General features: G+C 29.2%; 1 protein-coding gene across 5 annotated transcripts in view; it reads left to right on the forward strand.

Moving 5' to 3' along the window:
- Window positions 1–17003, forward strand: part of Prestin (solute carrier family 26 member prestin) — an 82845-nt gene that overhangs the window by 26000 nt on the left and 39842 nt on the right. The window contains exon 1 of one of the 5 annotated variants that reach the window (XM_088256403.1): window positions 64–289. The exons of 1 other annotated variant lie outside the window; for it this stretch is intronic. The gene's annotated coding sequence lies outside the window, so the exon portion shown is untranslated. Of the gene's footprint in view, window positions 1–63; window positions 396–14009; window positions 14103–14664; window positions 14773–17003 lie in introns of those variants that run through there. 3 more of the 5 variants (XM_088256402.1, XM_088256404.1, XM_088256405.1) reach the window with 3 other exon arrangements.

Raw genomic sequence — 17003 nt, forward strand, 5'->3', positions numbered from 1 at the left:
AATAATGTGCGGGTTCCGTTCCGCGCTTTCTATTTGCCTACTGCCCCTTTCTACACTTACCCCAACATGTGTTTTCTTACGTCAAGAATCGAGCGTCCGCCGTGACGGATCGTGCAAAAAAATGCCTCTAAGTCCCGCCAAAACTCCCGTTAAACACAAACAACGTCCATCCCGCGGCGGTCAACGTTCGGGTCGTCTCATAAATCGAGAGTTTTCGCGAGGGAAATACGTTTTCCACCCAACTTGACGTTTAGAGGTTAGGTGAAAATATGAAAAGTGTAGTGAAAAAGTGAGTACTGTGCATAAACTATCGATTTTCCGGTTCTTGTTCTGATTCTACAAGGAAGTGATCGGTGCTTAGGATCAATTATACTATATTTCATTGTCATAGAGCGGTTCGTATTGTGATATAAATAAATCATAACAATCATACATGATCGATATATCAATAGGTACATTATCTTGATTGCTTCCAATTTGTTTAATGTATTTCAATTAGTATTGCAAGGTTTCGATTCTCGAGTACGTAGGTACAAATCTTTTTTTTCAGCGGTTTCGTGTGGGTACTCACTGAAAAGTTATAATGCCCTTTTCACTCCATATTATTTATATTCATATACAGTATTTTTTTTACTGACTTCAGGTCTTCTCAAAGAAAAAATGTTAAATTTAATATTTTATATAAATTTCGAGATTTGAATATTTAATTCACATGGTAATGAATTAGTTTACTTGTTTTTATCATAAAATGAGATTTGAGAGGAAAATTTTACAAAATATATCGTGCACAATATCTGATCTATAGAGATGTACATAAGAAAAATACCATTCGTTTACACATTTTTTGAGGAATATCGAGACGCCTGTGTTTTTAACATTATAACTTTTTCCGAATGTTTAATTTATCAATACACAAGAACATAATTTTCAATCAAATCTTATTACATGATTTTTAAATACTTGTCGCAATTAAAAAAAAATCATAACTTTTTATTCAATTCCAAATAGCAGATTTATTTTGAATTTCCATCTTTTGAAAAAATCGCATTATTTTAAATAAATAAATCCTTTTTTCTGATTATGGAATACAGTATTTTGGGGCTAGTCGAAGACGTTATTACAAGATTAGTACATAAGTATAAAAATGTTTGAAACAGAACATTTGTAGCCAGGAATGCGATCCATTCATTAAATAGCGAGACTAATGACTAATTCTTAATTGTATTTCTTTTATATCGATTGCTATCCATTACTTATCATTTTACAACATGGATGCATCGTCAAAGATGTTGCAACGCTTATTTGGACCTAAATGAATTATATTCTTTTTTATTTAAGTTTTACTTGGTAAATACCACTATTTCTTAAAATCTATTATGACACGTGTTTCGATACATTCCGCATTATTTTCTAACACGATATTTGAGGCTTTAGTCATTGTCGGATACGAAAATGTGGGGTGATAAAATGATGCAGAATGCATCGAAACACGTGTCACAATATATTTGAAGAAAAGGTGGTATTTACCAAGCAAAACTTAAATGAAAAATGGCTTGATTTTTACAAGAAAATGACTGTTTAATCAATCAATGGAATTATATACCTACTATTTAAAATTTATTACAAACTATGTCGGGTAAAGAAGACAAATGTACCTCGTTCAAACATATTTATTTGGAAAGCCAGCTCCTAATGATTTGGTAATGTTCAAATTATTCATTATTTTTTCCACCAAATGGTGTATAGGGCCCTGCATTCGTTTGACGCAGTTTAATCTTAATCGGAATAACATGAAAGCTAGATCTCTGTCTTCAATTTTAGACCGTGACATTCTCAATAAAAAGAGCATTTCTCGCCTTTCAGCATCCTCTTGACTTGACAGATAGGTACCTACTTAATAATTGCGAACTTTTTGTTTGAATTGTACATTTTTTAACTGTCGGACCAGACGTTATTACTTAATACATATAGCTTTCATATTTTTTTTGACATCTCATCAAAGATGAAGAAAAATATGGAAGTCTGAGCACTTACGGGGCTGACGACCGTCATTGGCTGGTTAAAGAAATCACTTTCGGCAATTATACCCATTATTGACAACCACACAACTCAAATTCTTGGAAGTTTTATATACACGAACCAATTTTGAAACACTGTTCTTGAATCAGTAGAACTTCACTAGAAACATCTATTGGTGAGATGAAAAGAAGCTTTTTATTGAGCAGAAACTCTTTTATTACTATGTGAGGTCCGAATCCTGGATTATAATCACATACATTGAGAAACGCCAGAAAATATCATTTTCATTTTTATTATTTTAGCTTATAATTTGTGGACCTTACGCACTAATAAAAGAGTTTCTGCTCAGTAAAAAAGCTTCTTTTCATCTCACCAATAGATGTTTCTAGTGAAGTTCTAGGGATTCAAGAACAATGTTAAAAATTGGTTCATATGTAGGTTTATAGAGCTTCCAAGAATTTGAGTATTGTGGTTGTCAATAATGGGTAGAATTGGTGAATGTTATACGTGTGTAAAGTGAACACTTAAACCAGCCTTTGTCGGTCGTCAGCCCCGTAAGTGCCTAGAATTCCATATTCTTCTTCATCTATATTAAAATGTCAAAAAATAAGATAATAAAAATAGATATACCTCAGTATGATGTTAAAAAATCTTGACATTGGCTGTTGTTAGTATATAACCTGACTGTTTTTATAATTCAGTAAGGAAATCGCTACGCATTAGCATAATATTGTTCAGTGACATGCTCCATTGTTCAAGTGAACCTCGCACAGAAGAAAAATGGCTGAAATTCTAAAGCGTTACTATCACTCGATAAATTAACAAGTCAATTATGTGTAACATAACCTCAACTGTATGATGATAACAATTCATATGTCCTTGTTGACATGTCAACCGTATTCGCAATAATTCTTTAAACCGTGCATAATATGTACGTAATGTACCTACGCATATGTACCTGTCTCTTTGGCGCATCCTTGGCATGACCCCGAAGAAATACCAAAGATTTCATTAATTGATTCGGCAGTCACTTTGTGTTAAAACCTATCCATTTTCAATCATTTTTTACTTAGTAAATACCACTATTTTCATTAATTGATTCGGCAGTCACTTTGTGGTAAAATCTATCCATTTTTAATTAATGTTTTACTTAGTAAATACCACTATTTCTTAAAATCTACTGTGACACGTGTTTCGATGCATTCCGCATCATACGGTGTTTGAAAATGATGCGGAATGCATCGAAACACGTGTCACAGTAGATTTTAAGAAATAGTGGTATTTACTAAGTAAAACATTAATTAAAAATACCACTATTTCTTAAAATATACTGTGACACGTGTTTTGATGCATTCCGCGTCATTTTCAAACACTGTATGTGAAGCTAATTCCAAATTTTAGAGTTGGATCCTTGGGACGTTGAAGATTGAAGAAGGAAGAGTTTTTATTTTTATTTTTTATTTTTATTTTTATTTCTTATCAGTGGGAACATAGACAATAGGGGGATGCTCAAATGCTAAATTTAGCAAAAATTCTAAATTCATACACAATAAATGTAAGTATTTACAAGAAAATCATATTAAATTGTTGAGAGAACTCGCTTTCAAAAATTAAATTGTCCCTTCATTTTACATTTTTTACATTTTCACTTTTTTTGGGCGTTAAACAGTTGATTAAATTTGTTTATAGGTTAATTGTTTTGCCAAAATAGATTTTTGGCAAAAACAACTAATCCGTCGCAAAATTTTAATCGAAACTAATATTAGTTTTTATGAAAATTTTGCGACGGGCGTGGCGACGAATCCATCGTCAGTAGATTTATTTTTAAGTCGATATACCCACGTAATGTTATATACATACATACGTTATATGAGTAGTCCACTTGCAAACCACGTTATGTATAAAAAAATGTTTTTTAGTAGTAATCGGTAGAACATTTAAAACAGGCCTGGCCGACCCAAATGAGATGACTCAAAATTTTCCCATACTCACACTGGCATACCCAAGGGCCGCATACAGACATTATAAAGAAATCATTATTTTTTTTATAAAAACGAATTTCATACTTATTGATTTTAAGATTGTAAGTATTATAAATAATTTGAATGGAAAGGTAATCAGAAAGTACAATCAGGGTAATTGTGAAAAAAAACATCACTACAACCAGATGTGAAAAGAAAACACACATTGAAACAACAAAAAAATATTTGTTTAGTAAAAACATTTAGAAAATTTTTAACAATCAAAATTATTAATTATTACTCGAACCCTTATCCGCACCCCAATGGTGCATAGGGCACTGCAACAAACGCAGTGTTATCTTGATCGTTAACACACGAAGGAAAGTTGATCAGCCCTCCACTTCAGGTACCAGTCCAGGGTAGTTTTGAATAAATATTTAAGTGAAAAAAAATCACTTACACTTATTAGAGCCCCCTCTAGGAATCGAACCCGGAACCTCCAGAACGGTAGCCGAGCGTGCTGACCATTACACTACGGAGGCGGACACTATCAATCACTATCACACATAAATCAAACAATTTTATTTAATAATAAAAAAAAAAACAATTTATCAAAGGCCACTCCGTGCGAGGTATGAGTTTCTTTTCGTTTACTCAATTTTTCTAAATCTATTTCAATAGTTGAAGTTAGACGCCTTAACTGGTTTTCGAGATTTTTTAAAAATTGGCAATGCTGAAGAGCAAGTGAATGGATATTGTTCACTGTTTATAACAACGTGCATGACTTGACTCATAGATAATACTTAAGTGCATAAATTTTGTTGATGTATAAAAACCGTGTGTCACAAATACAATCTATCACTGGTTTAAAAATATATTCTTCATACATGACCGCGGGGCGCACGTAAGGGCGCCGCGGGCCGCGGGCTGGCCACCCTCGATTTAAAATATGAACGTCCATATTTTAACATATTCTGCCAAAACTCGTAATGTTAGGAATAAAATGGAATAGAAAAATCAATACTGTTGCTAAACTCGCTATGCCGATCGACAGTTCACTTTCAAAAATCTCTCTAAAAAGCTCAAATTCGTCTTCTACCGATTGCCGCCATTGGCAAAAAAAACTTTTTTTTTACACAACGTGGTTTGCAAGTGGACTACTCATATTATGTTTTGTAAGTCAGTATGTGATTTTCCAAATGTGTGTTTATTTTCGGCTACGAAATTGCTACGCTGTGACGTCAAAGCGGATAAATATTTTGTATCTCCATCTTGCGCAATACTTTCCGCGAATTTGTCATGTTGGAATAATTTTCAGTCAAATTCTAGAATAAGGAAATTAGTTATTACAAATTAAAAATAAAGCATTTTTCATTAATTGATTCGGCAGTCACTTTGTGGTAATTTTAATCACAATAACGTAGAAATCCCTAAAAATAATTAATACTAAAAGCCATAAACTGCAACATTTTGAAACAATAGAAATTCATTGAAATATAAATAACAATAAACCCACAATTAACAATATGACAATGACTAAAGCCTCCCCCCCTATTGTCTATGTTCCTACTGATAAGAAATAAAAAAAATTAAATAAATAAATGAAAATAAGAAACAGCTCCTACCCTCTCTTCAACCTTCAACGTCCCAAGGACCCAACTCTAAAATTTAGAACTAGCTTCACATAATAGTCATATTTACTATGTAAAACTTTAATTAAAAAAAAAATAAAGCTATTAAAATGTATCAGCCGTTCATAGATATCAACATACAGTTTAAATGCAGTCCATAAGGCCCAGTATTCGTTGTAACTTTTTTTTAAATTACCTAACGTCATGACCCTACTTAGGCTTCAACTTTTTAAGTTTTACAGCCTATGCCTACTCCTGAGTGGATTTACACTTTATGTTTAAAGTGACTAAAATTTCACGTAATTCATGAGTGGAAATTCTAGGCAAAAACACTCGCTATCTCGCTAGAGGCATGACTTTATACATTTCATTGATCATATGTAACTTCATTTTCTCTAAATCCAGGTAAAATTTTAAGCAATTATTTTTTTAACACCGTTTTTGTGCTTTTTTTTATTGTAAATATTGTGAAATGCAAAAGAATTTTAAAAAAAGGTGGATACGCGCACATGTGTTTCTAAATTGGCTGTAAATTATTTAAAACACGCGTTTCTGCGGTCAGCTGCGAGAACATACACACAATACAATACGAAAATAATTACTCATTCACTTACCCGTACTTATTTCTTACCAGTTGGGGAATCCAGCCATTTTACGAACAATTACCCACTTCTCTGAATTTCCTTTTAAAATAATTTGTTGTGAACACTCAATTGATAAAATTCTAGTTACTGACATTGTTATGTTGGCACGTCTGCGTTATTTCTTCAAATTTAAATGTGTAATGTCAATAGTGCAGGGATACACAGGTTTTAATGAGTAAAAAATATTACATCAGTATTGTTTCAATTGATACTCAACGTAGATGAAGAAGAATATGGTCGGGGCATACGACCTGTCATTGGCTGGTTTACGGGATCACCAACATGCCGGCATTGAGGATAGATCATATGTAGAACGCCACACTCCTCTGACCTAACATACAATCCTAGTTTCCTCTACATCCATACATCTAGTCACACATGCCCTCCGGTTACGTAGACTCGATCAGATTTTAGATTCTGATTTGATCCTTGCAAGTCTGTTCTGTTCTCTCAATTCACATTTCATGAAACCCATTCACTCCACATGTGTCAACCACCTCACTGAACTTTTCTTAATATTTTCAATTATCCTTAACTTAGCCTTACATTTCTTTCTAATATCTTCATTTTTAGTACTATCTATCCATTTTTAATTTAATTTCACTTGGTAAATACCAATATTTCTTTGAAAAAATTGTAACACGTGTTTCCTTACATCCCGGATCATTTTCATATTTGAAAATGATGCTGAATGCATCGACGAAACACGTGTCACGGTGGATTTTAAGCAGGGCTTTTTTTCATGTAACGCGGTGGAACGGCGTTCTGGCACCTTTTTCACGGATAGATTAAAAAAAAACAATATCAATTAAACGAAACAATGTTAACACCTTCGTAATTACAATCTATATATTTATATGATTCGCAAAATTGATAAAATATGATATTGTAATTAAATAATTCTTTTAACCCTTTGAAGCTTAAATCGACTATACTCCATGGCTTATAAAAGCCATGGACTAAAGGAAACAAATAAAAGGAATTTTATAGAATACTTTGTTTTTATGGAAAATTTGCATTTATCAAATCAACTTTTATTTTTTCCTTAACACGTTTAAAGAGCCAAGTAAAAAGTTTGCCATGATGTGAGTTCCGGGATTTTTTTTTGTTTTACCAAGTGATCTCCATTTTTAATTAAAATTAGATTACAATTTTCGTACCACTAGCAAACTAATTTACAGATTAGAATAAAAAAAAAACAATTAAAAAAATCAGTTGTATAGGACAAATTTTGGTATGGTACGGTCTTAATATTTCCATGTCCTTGGTCTGTTTTAAACCGACACATCCTGAACATTCTGTCACTTTCTATATGTATTCAGGTCTTACACTTTCCATCTCCTGTTTTTTATTGGTGTTAATTATTTTGTTTATCTTTTTCTTTAAAAACTTAACGAAAATGTTTACGCCGCTCAACATCAGGGCTATGCAGCGACAATACTTGATAGCAATATGGTACAAGGTTAGCTATGTTCTGATCTATCCAATTTATCATTTAATGATAAGATAATAAAAAGAAACTGTAGTATCATTAGATTCCCGATGTTTTAATTATTTATTTTATAAACAGTGGAATCCTGAAATTCGAATTGGGACTGTAGCTTGTTCGGATTTGGAAAAGTTCGGTTAGCCGAGAAAATTGTAATACAGTACATATACGCTACAGTAGTTACGTTGTACATACGAGCTTTTAACATTTAAATCGATAACTTTTTATTACAGCAGCTAAGTAGCAATATAGGTATAATACTCAATACTAACTTTTAAATAATTTTTCAACAAAATTAGGTTATATATAAAAAAAATTATGTCAGTCTTTGCGTGTTTTAAAAAATGTTTTTCATCAAAATCTTGTTTGGATTTCCAGGGATTTCGAATTTCCGGAATTCTACTGAACACCATATTTATAATATATATATATATATATATATATATATATATATATATATATATATATATATATATATATATATATATATATATATATAACGTTATATATATATATATATATATATATATATATAACGTTATATATATATATATATATATATATATAACGTGGTAATATTTTCCTTTTGAAAATTAAGTGTAAATAATATGTAAAGTGGGTGTATAATAATAAAATAAACAATGTGTTGCTTTGTAATTAAAGTTTATTCTTAATCTATCTTTATAATAATTTTTATATCTATCTATCTATCTATCTATCTGATTCTGACAGTTAATAATATTATCGGAAGTCTTTTGTTTTATTCTGAGCGACGCATGCGGCATCTGGTGGTAGAACTGTTTTATGTAGGTACTTTTTGTAAGTACTTAATAAAATGTATAGGTAGGTACCTAGGTATTTTATTACATCTCCCCCCTTGGGGATGAAAATTCATAGTAAAATTTTCTCTCGTCCTCCGGATCATCTTCTTGTAGTGAAGAGACTGGTATAAGTTTAGTGATATGATAAAGTTTTTTTTTTTTTTTTTTCCTCCTATCTTTTTTCCTTCTTTTTTTTCTTTTTTTTTTTCTTTCTTGTTTTTTTTTCATTCTTTTTTTTCCGTTCTTTTTTCTTTCTTTCTTTTTTTTGTATTTTTTTTTCTTGACCCTTTTAAAGTAGACACAGTTTTTTTCAATCCATTTGTTTTTTTCTTTTGAATTCCTTCATTTTTATTCAGATCTCTTAAAGTATCTTCTAATATAACCAAATTTACAACTTTTAATTGTTCATCTGCATTTTCATTCGAATTTAATACTGGATTCCTGCTTAGACAATCTACTTCTAAATTCTTCTTTCCTGGAGAATATTTTATTTTATCTTTCGTAGAAGTTTTTTCTACTTTATTTTTATTTTCATTTTTCAAGCACTGTTTCTGTGTTATTTGTATGTCTTTATTTTTATCCTGATCTTTTAAATTATCTTCTAATTTAACCAAATTTACAACTTTTAATTGTTCATCTGCATTTTCATTCGAGTTTAATACTGGATTCCTGCTTAGACAATCTACTTCTAAATTCTTCTTTCCGGGAGTATATTTTATTTTATATTTTGTAGAAATTTTTTTCACATTGTTTTTATTTTCATTCTTCAAGCACTTTTTCTGTGTAATTTGTAAATCTTCATTTTTATTATTAATCTTATCATCCTCCTTTGTTTTAAACCAGCACCTTGCTTCAGAGTGATATCGAGTTCCCTTATTTAAATTTTCACAAATCTTACATGGACTTTTATCTTTAATTTTATCACTAGTTCTTAGATTTCCACGTCTTCTTTGATTATCTTCTAATCGTTTTCTTTGATCATCTTCTAATTTTTCTCTCTCACTCCGAACATATTGTAGTAATTGTTTTAATACATCTAATGTTTCATAATCCATTTCCATTTAACAAAATTGTCGTTTTATAACGTTTTATATATATATAAGGTAAGTGTCTATAAAACTGACCTAGCCCCTATTGCTGACCTATTTCAAAGAAACAACAGATAATAAGACACTGGTTCAATTTTTACTAATTTTTAATATTACCAACACTGCAGCCATGCTTGTGTTATGTGATGACAATGTTTTACAGTCAATATTTTGATTTTTCATATTTGAAATATCAGTTATAGTTTGGACATCTGGCAAGTAGCGCGCGCACACGGAAAATCCTTAACAGACAAGCCTAATCTTTCAAGTTTTATTTTAAAGGTGTATTATTTTTATATGATTGATATTTACTAATATTTTATATGTGTTAGTTAGTTTAGTGTACTGAATTTACAAAAAACAAAGTATTTGTGAAATAACCATATGATTAATACAATACATTTATAAAATAAAAGTTGTCAGTATTACATTCACCCGAAATTTCATTAGTTTCCTTTACTGACCTATAGGTCAGTAATGAGTAAGACGAGAGCATTTTTAAAGTTTACATAAATTTGTGAAAATTCTTAAATACGTAAATTTCTTGCGTGCTTTGGATAGCATACAGTTTTTGGATTATGGGGGCCTAATTCTGACCTATATATTTTTGCTTGGTTTTATAATTATAATAAATAGTTTCAGCGGTCAGTAATAGAAACGAATCTAGATCAGTATTATAAACACATACTATTTCAGAAAAGGAGTTTCGTTCTGAGCCATCTTTTTGTGATTTTTCTTATGTTAAAATACAATTTATTTTTTCTTTTTTAACATAATATCAACAAAAAAAACTTTGTTTATTATCAAACATAAACTGATTCCACTATACTCGCATGAGTGATCACCTTGCCTTCATGTAATTAACTATCGAGATAACACTGCGTCAATACAACATCAGTGCAGATACAGTGCACCATCGGGTGCGGATAAGGGTTAGTAGAATATAAATATAAATATATATATATATATATATATATATATATATATATATATATATATATATATATATATATATATATATATATATGTATATATATATATATATATATATATATATATATATATATATATATATATATATGTATATATATATATATATATATATATATATATATATATATATATATATATATATATATATATATATATATATATGTATATATATATATATATATAAATATATATATATATATATATATATATATATATATATATATATATATATATATATATATATATTTATATATATATATATATATATATATATATATATATATATATATATATATATATATATAATATATATATATATATATATATATTTATATATATATATATATATATATATATATATATATATATATATATATATATATATATATATATTTATATATATATATATATATATATATATATATATATATATATATATATATATATATATATATATATATATATATGTATATATATATATGTATATATATATATGTATATACATATCAGGCACACTACAATCATGCTCTAATGTTGCACACCCAAATGAGGTTACTCCTTGTAAACCTCCAAATCCCACGATCTTAAATGTTCTAACAGCGTTTAACTGTCCCGTTCCGAAGGGGATATCAATTTCTTTACTAGCGCTGTATTTATCTCCACAGTTTAACCATCGGCGGTAGATCCCCAAATTTGCACGCGTGTGAATCGTGTTCTCGATACGCTAGCGTTATTTGGCAAATACAGAGTGTTTATTTTCGTTTCTAATAAGAATTATTATTAATTTAAATTATCTACTGAAATTTCTTGGTGCAATTGCATTTTCATATTTATTTTATAAATATCTACCTTTTTACACTAATTAAATTGTCATAATTTTAATATTTACTTTGTTAGGACAATGAGTGGAAAATAATTGACAGATGATATGATTGAGCAACTTCTGAGCTATACGGACACTGATGTATGTATATAAGTGATGATGAATTCCATTTAGGGTTAGAAAATAAAGATTATGCTTCCGACGCCGACTCAGATAACTATATAATCCAAGAACTTGATGAATCTGACTCTAACAGCGTCAAGCCCGTACATATGGTAGACAACAGTAGAAATGAAGAAAATTTGTTCACTTCCAAATCAGGCTACAGATGGACAGATATTCCTAAACCCAAGTCCAAACTGTTCATACAACGTAATGTCATTTTTGTATTGTTTCTCGCTATCTGATTTTTTTACCATTCTTTGTTTTTTTTTCACCATAATATACGACAAATTAGAAACCCGCTAGTATGTACCGAGTAGTATGATTCTCTCTCTCTCTTTCTCTCCTCACCCCCTCTCGCTTGCATCGTTTCCGGCCGAAGCGCCTAGTGTCCAGTGATGCTTAAACATTGGGCGGAATTGAATGTCATTTCCGCAGAGAACTTTTTCACAACTATGTTTTTTTGAAAATTATTGTTTATTGCAGAAAATTCAAATTTAAATGGAAAAAATAGAATAACAATAGCATGATAAACATTTTGACATAAGTCGAATTTGTGAAAAACCTGTATTTTTAGCATTTTACTTGGGGTATTGCCAGTACCCCCTTCGGAACCCGCGGATTGTTTTTTTTTACTCTGGACAGGAAAGGTTAAGCAGTCTCTGTGTGCCAGAAGATAAAGTGGCAGAAAAGAAGAAAAAAAAACTGAAAATCACCAAGGGTCTTCAAAAAAATCTTCCTCGTAAAAACTAAAATAAAATGAGTCCTGTATTGTAAAGTAGGAAGGGGAATTTTTTAGGAATTGTAATAAATCCCAAAAAGGATGGTTCCGCTTTGATCAAGGTCGTGGTATGCCTGAACTGGAAGTGCCAGAAAAACAGGATACTATATAGTATACTTCAGAAGGAATCATAAAAACAATTCCAGAACCGGTGTGACTAAATGCTAGAGGAAATTATTCCATTCCAGAATTACTTATTTATAGTGAGCTTAAAAAAATACATTAACAATACATTTTGTTTAACCAATATGTTTTTTTTTAATAAATAATAAATTTTCGCATAAGTACTTACTTTTACATTTATTTCCATTACAAATACTTATATCTTACTCCAGTTTACATATGGTAAAATATATTAAAATATGAATTGAGTTGTCTTTTTCACTCATAGTCAGTAATAGGGGCAACAGCGGTCAGTATTATGAAATAATCCATTTCGAATAGGTCAGTATTGAATACAAAGCCTTTAACTGTTTATTGCGTGGATTTTAATATATGCACTTGACTTTTGACTATTATTTTTTTAACTTTGTAAGGATAAAACTATCCCATTAAAAAATAAAAATAAATTAAAAAAATTATCAAGCCGTTTTAATATTAAATAAATATTTTAAAAATATGGACCGGCTTAAGACAAAAACTAGGTCAGTATTATAGACACTTACCTTATATATATATAACGTGGTAATATTTTCCTTTTGAAAATTAAGTGTAAATAATATGTAAAGTGGGTGTATAATAATAAAATAAACAATGTGTTGCTTTGTAATTAAAGTTTATTCTTAATCTATCTTTATAATAATTTTTATATCTATCTATCTATCTATCTATCTGATTCTGACAGTTAATAATATTATCGGAAGTCTTTTGTTTTATTCTGAGCGACGCATGCGGCATCTGGTGGTAGAACTGTTTTATGTAGGTACTTTTTGTAAGTACTTAATAAAATGTATAGGTAGGTACCTAGGTATTTTATTACATATATATATATATATATATATATATATATATATATATATTTACATATATTATACATATATATATATATATATATATATATATATATATATATATATATATATATATATATATATATATATATATATATATATATTATACATATTATACTATATTATATTAATATTGAAATTAATATTTTTTATTTAGTATAGAATATATATTGATAAATTATTTTTTAACTCCTTACCTTTCAATAACTCTTTTCCTTTCAAAACCATATATTTATTTCGAAGTACAATAACGGCGTTTCAAGCAAAAAATCAATTACGTTAAATGTTACCTGGCTTTAGAAAATGAAGTTGCGATTTATTGGACCTTAATTACAATTCTCTGGTGAAAAATCCTGATAATTTCGCTTCAATCCTTTTACATCTTCCGGCTTCAAAGTGTCCATTGTTGGGAGCGTCACCCCATTTGTCACAATAAATCAATATTGCTACGTTTGTTATTAGAATGTCCCTCGAATTGGCTGTCATAATAATTAACATTATCGTCGCTGTAGTTCTGCGAAGATCATCGGCTGTCAATTCGCATTCAGTATTATTCATTCCTCAGTCTGCAGTAAACTGTGGCACGGTGACAGTCCGACGCGATAACGTGAACTAAAATAAAGTTAACATTTCCCACTCCATACAATATCTATGGTCTGTCAACTAAATAAGAATCACAAGTAAATTTAATTTCAGTGAAGATTGTTAAAATTTGAAATTAATTCGTCGAAAGTTATTAAAATTTGAAATAAGAATTGTAAGTCAATTCAAATTTGAGTGAGGATTGTTAAAATTTGAAAAAAGAACGGTCGAAAGTTATTAAAATTTGAAATAAGAATCGTCGAAAATTATTAAAATTTAAAATAAGAATCGTACGTCAATTCAAATTTAAGAAAAGATTGTTAAAAATTGAAATAAGAATCGTCGAATGTTATTAAAATTTGAAATAGGAATCACCGTTTTATTCAATTTTGAAAGAAGAATCGTCGCGAGTTTTTAAAATTTGAAATGAGAATCGTGAGTCAATACAAATTCAATGATATAATCGTCGAAATTTTTTTAAATAAAAAAGAACCGCTTCAAATTGGTTCAAATTTAAAATTATAATCGAATGTGTTACAAGTCCAGTGATTTTCCGAACTGCGTGAAGTGTGTCAAATATTGCGAATGCCAATCTAGTGTTTTTTTTTCATTGTTTACAAGTTGAATTTATTAAAATTGACGCAATATTTGGCAATTACACATATTTGGATCGAGTGTTATCATTATATTTTATATTCGTTATCAATTAATTACCAAACGCTGTACCTTTCGTCATACATACTTATATATTTTTATACGCGTGCAATCGTAAGTTATTATCGATAAATTATATATGCATTCGGTCGACAAATTTTATTTTGGTGGATCAATTAAAATATTTTTACAATATTTTCTTTTATTGTTTATTGATTTGGCATGAACTTTGTGGAATAATACGATAATTGAAATAAAATAAGACCACTTGTTGAGTTAATTTAGGTAAACTCAACTAGTTACGAGAAATACATATCGCTCACTCCTTTCAACACCGTCATATATCAAAAGTCTTTAAATGATGTGTATAGTTCAAAATAAAATGAATAAGGTTGATCCCTAAAAACAATACAAAAGATACAACAATACAATAGACACAATGGACTCAATATCTTGTATCAATCAAGATATCGCTCACTCCTTTCAAGAACGTCATAAATAAAAAATCGTCAATTTTCAGTAGTGCATATTTTCGGAATGCCCAGAAAATGTACTATATCTCAGCAAAAGCGGCATATTTTTAACTTCATATTTACCCGCTACACGGCAGTAAGTGTTGTTTTTGCATTTTGAAGAAAAGGTATTGTTTTATTATTTTTTTAAATATACTAAATATTTTTCAAATGGAGAAAAAACATTCAGGTTTTATCTTAAAAGATCTGTTGCGCAGTAAAAAGTTCAATTAGTGGCTTGATATTTATTTTTAATACATTTTATTATATTTTTAAACTTAAAAAACGATCTCCTGAAAATCAATTTTTATGGTATATGACGTCGTTGAAAGGAGTGAGCGATATGTTCTCATCAACAGGTAAAAACACACACTTTGTACTTTTACCTGTTGATGACAAAATCTATAGTTCTCGAAACTAGTCGTTTTTGCATTAATAAACTCAAAAAGTAATCATAAACATTTTTTTATTTAAATATATATTTTTAATATTATTTAGAATTGGTACAGTAAACTAAGTGTTATTGGCAACTCCATAAAGAAAACATGAAGTGAATATTCAGTGTACTCAATTTAGCGATCGTGCCTTTGCTGTCAAGTGGCCGATGACACGCTATTTCGTCAGCAGAAACTGCAATCCTCAAAAAATCTATTAACGCATTTATTCGCAAAATTACGTATTTCTATAACTCTCCCATATTTTATTTTTTATTTTTAATTTTTCTATACATGTTGATTTTATGAACGTCTCACTAAAAGAACCCGCGACGAGACGTTCATTAACATTGTAATTTTTTTTTTGATATTACAAATATTACAACACAAAATATAAATAAAGTTATTGTATCAAAATAAGTACAGTACTAATACAGTGAGAAATTAAATTATAGATTTATACTTCAGAGTTTAATTTTAGCGTACTTTAAAGAATTATGCTCCATTTATTGTGTATTGTTAGTATATATAAACCAAAAGTTATTAACATTGATATAATATATCGCTCACTCCTTTCAAGAACGTCATAAATCAAAAATCGTAAATTTTCCGTTGTGCATGTTTTCGGAATGTCCGGAAAATGTACTATATCCTAGCAAATGAGGCATATTTTTAACTTAATATTTACCCGCTACAGGGCAGAAAGTGTCGTTTTTGCATTTCGAAGAAAAGGTATTGTATAATTATTTTTTTAAGCATACTAAATATTTTTCAAATGGAGAAAAAACCTTCAGGTTTTACCTAAAAAGATCTGTTGCACAGTAAAAAGTTCAGTAAGTGGCTTGATATTTATTTTTTATACATTGCATTATATTTTTATTATATTTTTAAACTTTAAAAACGTTCTCCTGAAAAATCAAGTTTTTTGATTTATGACGTTCTTGAAAGGAGTGAGCGATATGGTTTAGTTGTAAATTAATATTGATAAAATCTTTCCGCTTAGTGATAATAACTGGCGTGATTACCCTACTAAAATTTGGATATACTTACTATATTTCTGCCATTTTTCGCCATTTTCATAAACATTTACAAACCATTTTGAATACATTTGGGTCTTGTGCGTAGGTTATTGACTGATTAGTTTCGCGATATTAACGCATCACATTTTGACCTTTATTTTTTTTACATAGAGATAAACATAATATTTTTCATTAATTTTTTTTACAATTATTTACTTAATAAATAAACTGTACATGTCGTTTATTGTGATATAAAGCTAGTAATATTTGTATTTTTGTGAAGCAATACTTCCTCAATAGCGTAAAAAAAGTTCACATTTGACCTGGTGATGGAATGGTTATTCCGAAACCGGTAGACATGAAAGTAGTATGTTTTTAAG

Source organism: Brachycentrus maculatus, unplaced genomic scaffold (genome assembly GCF_059751285.1).
Source record: "Brachycentrus maculatus isolate JH-2025_06_01 unplaced genomic scaffold, ASM5975128v1 h1tg000061l, whole genome shotgun sequence".
NCBI lineage: Eukaryota > Metazoa > Arthropoda > Insecta > Trichoptera > Brachycentridae > Brachycentrus > Brachycentrus maculatus.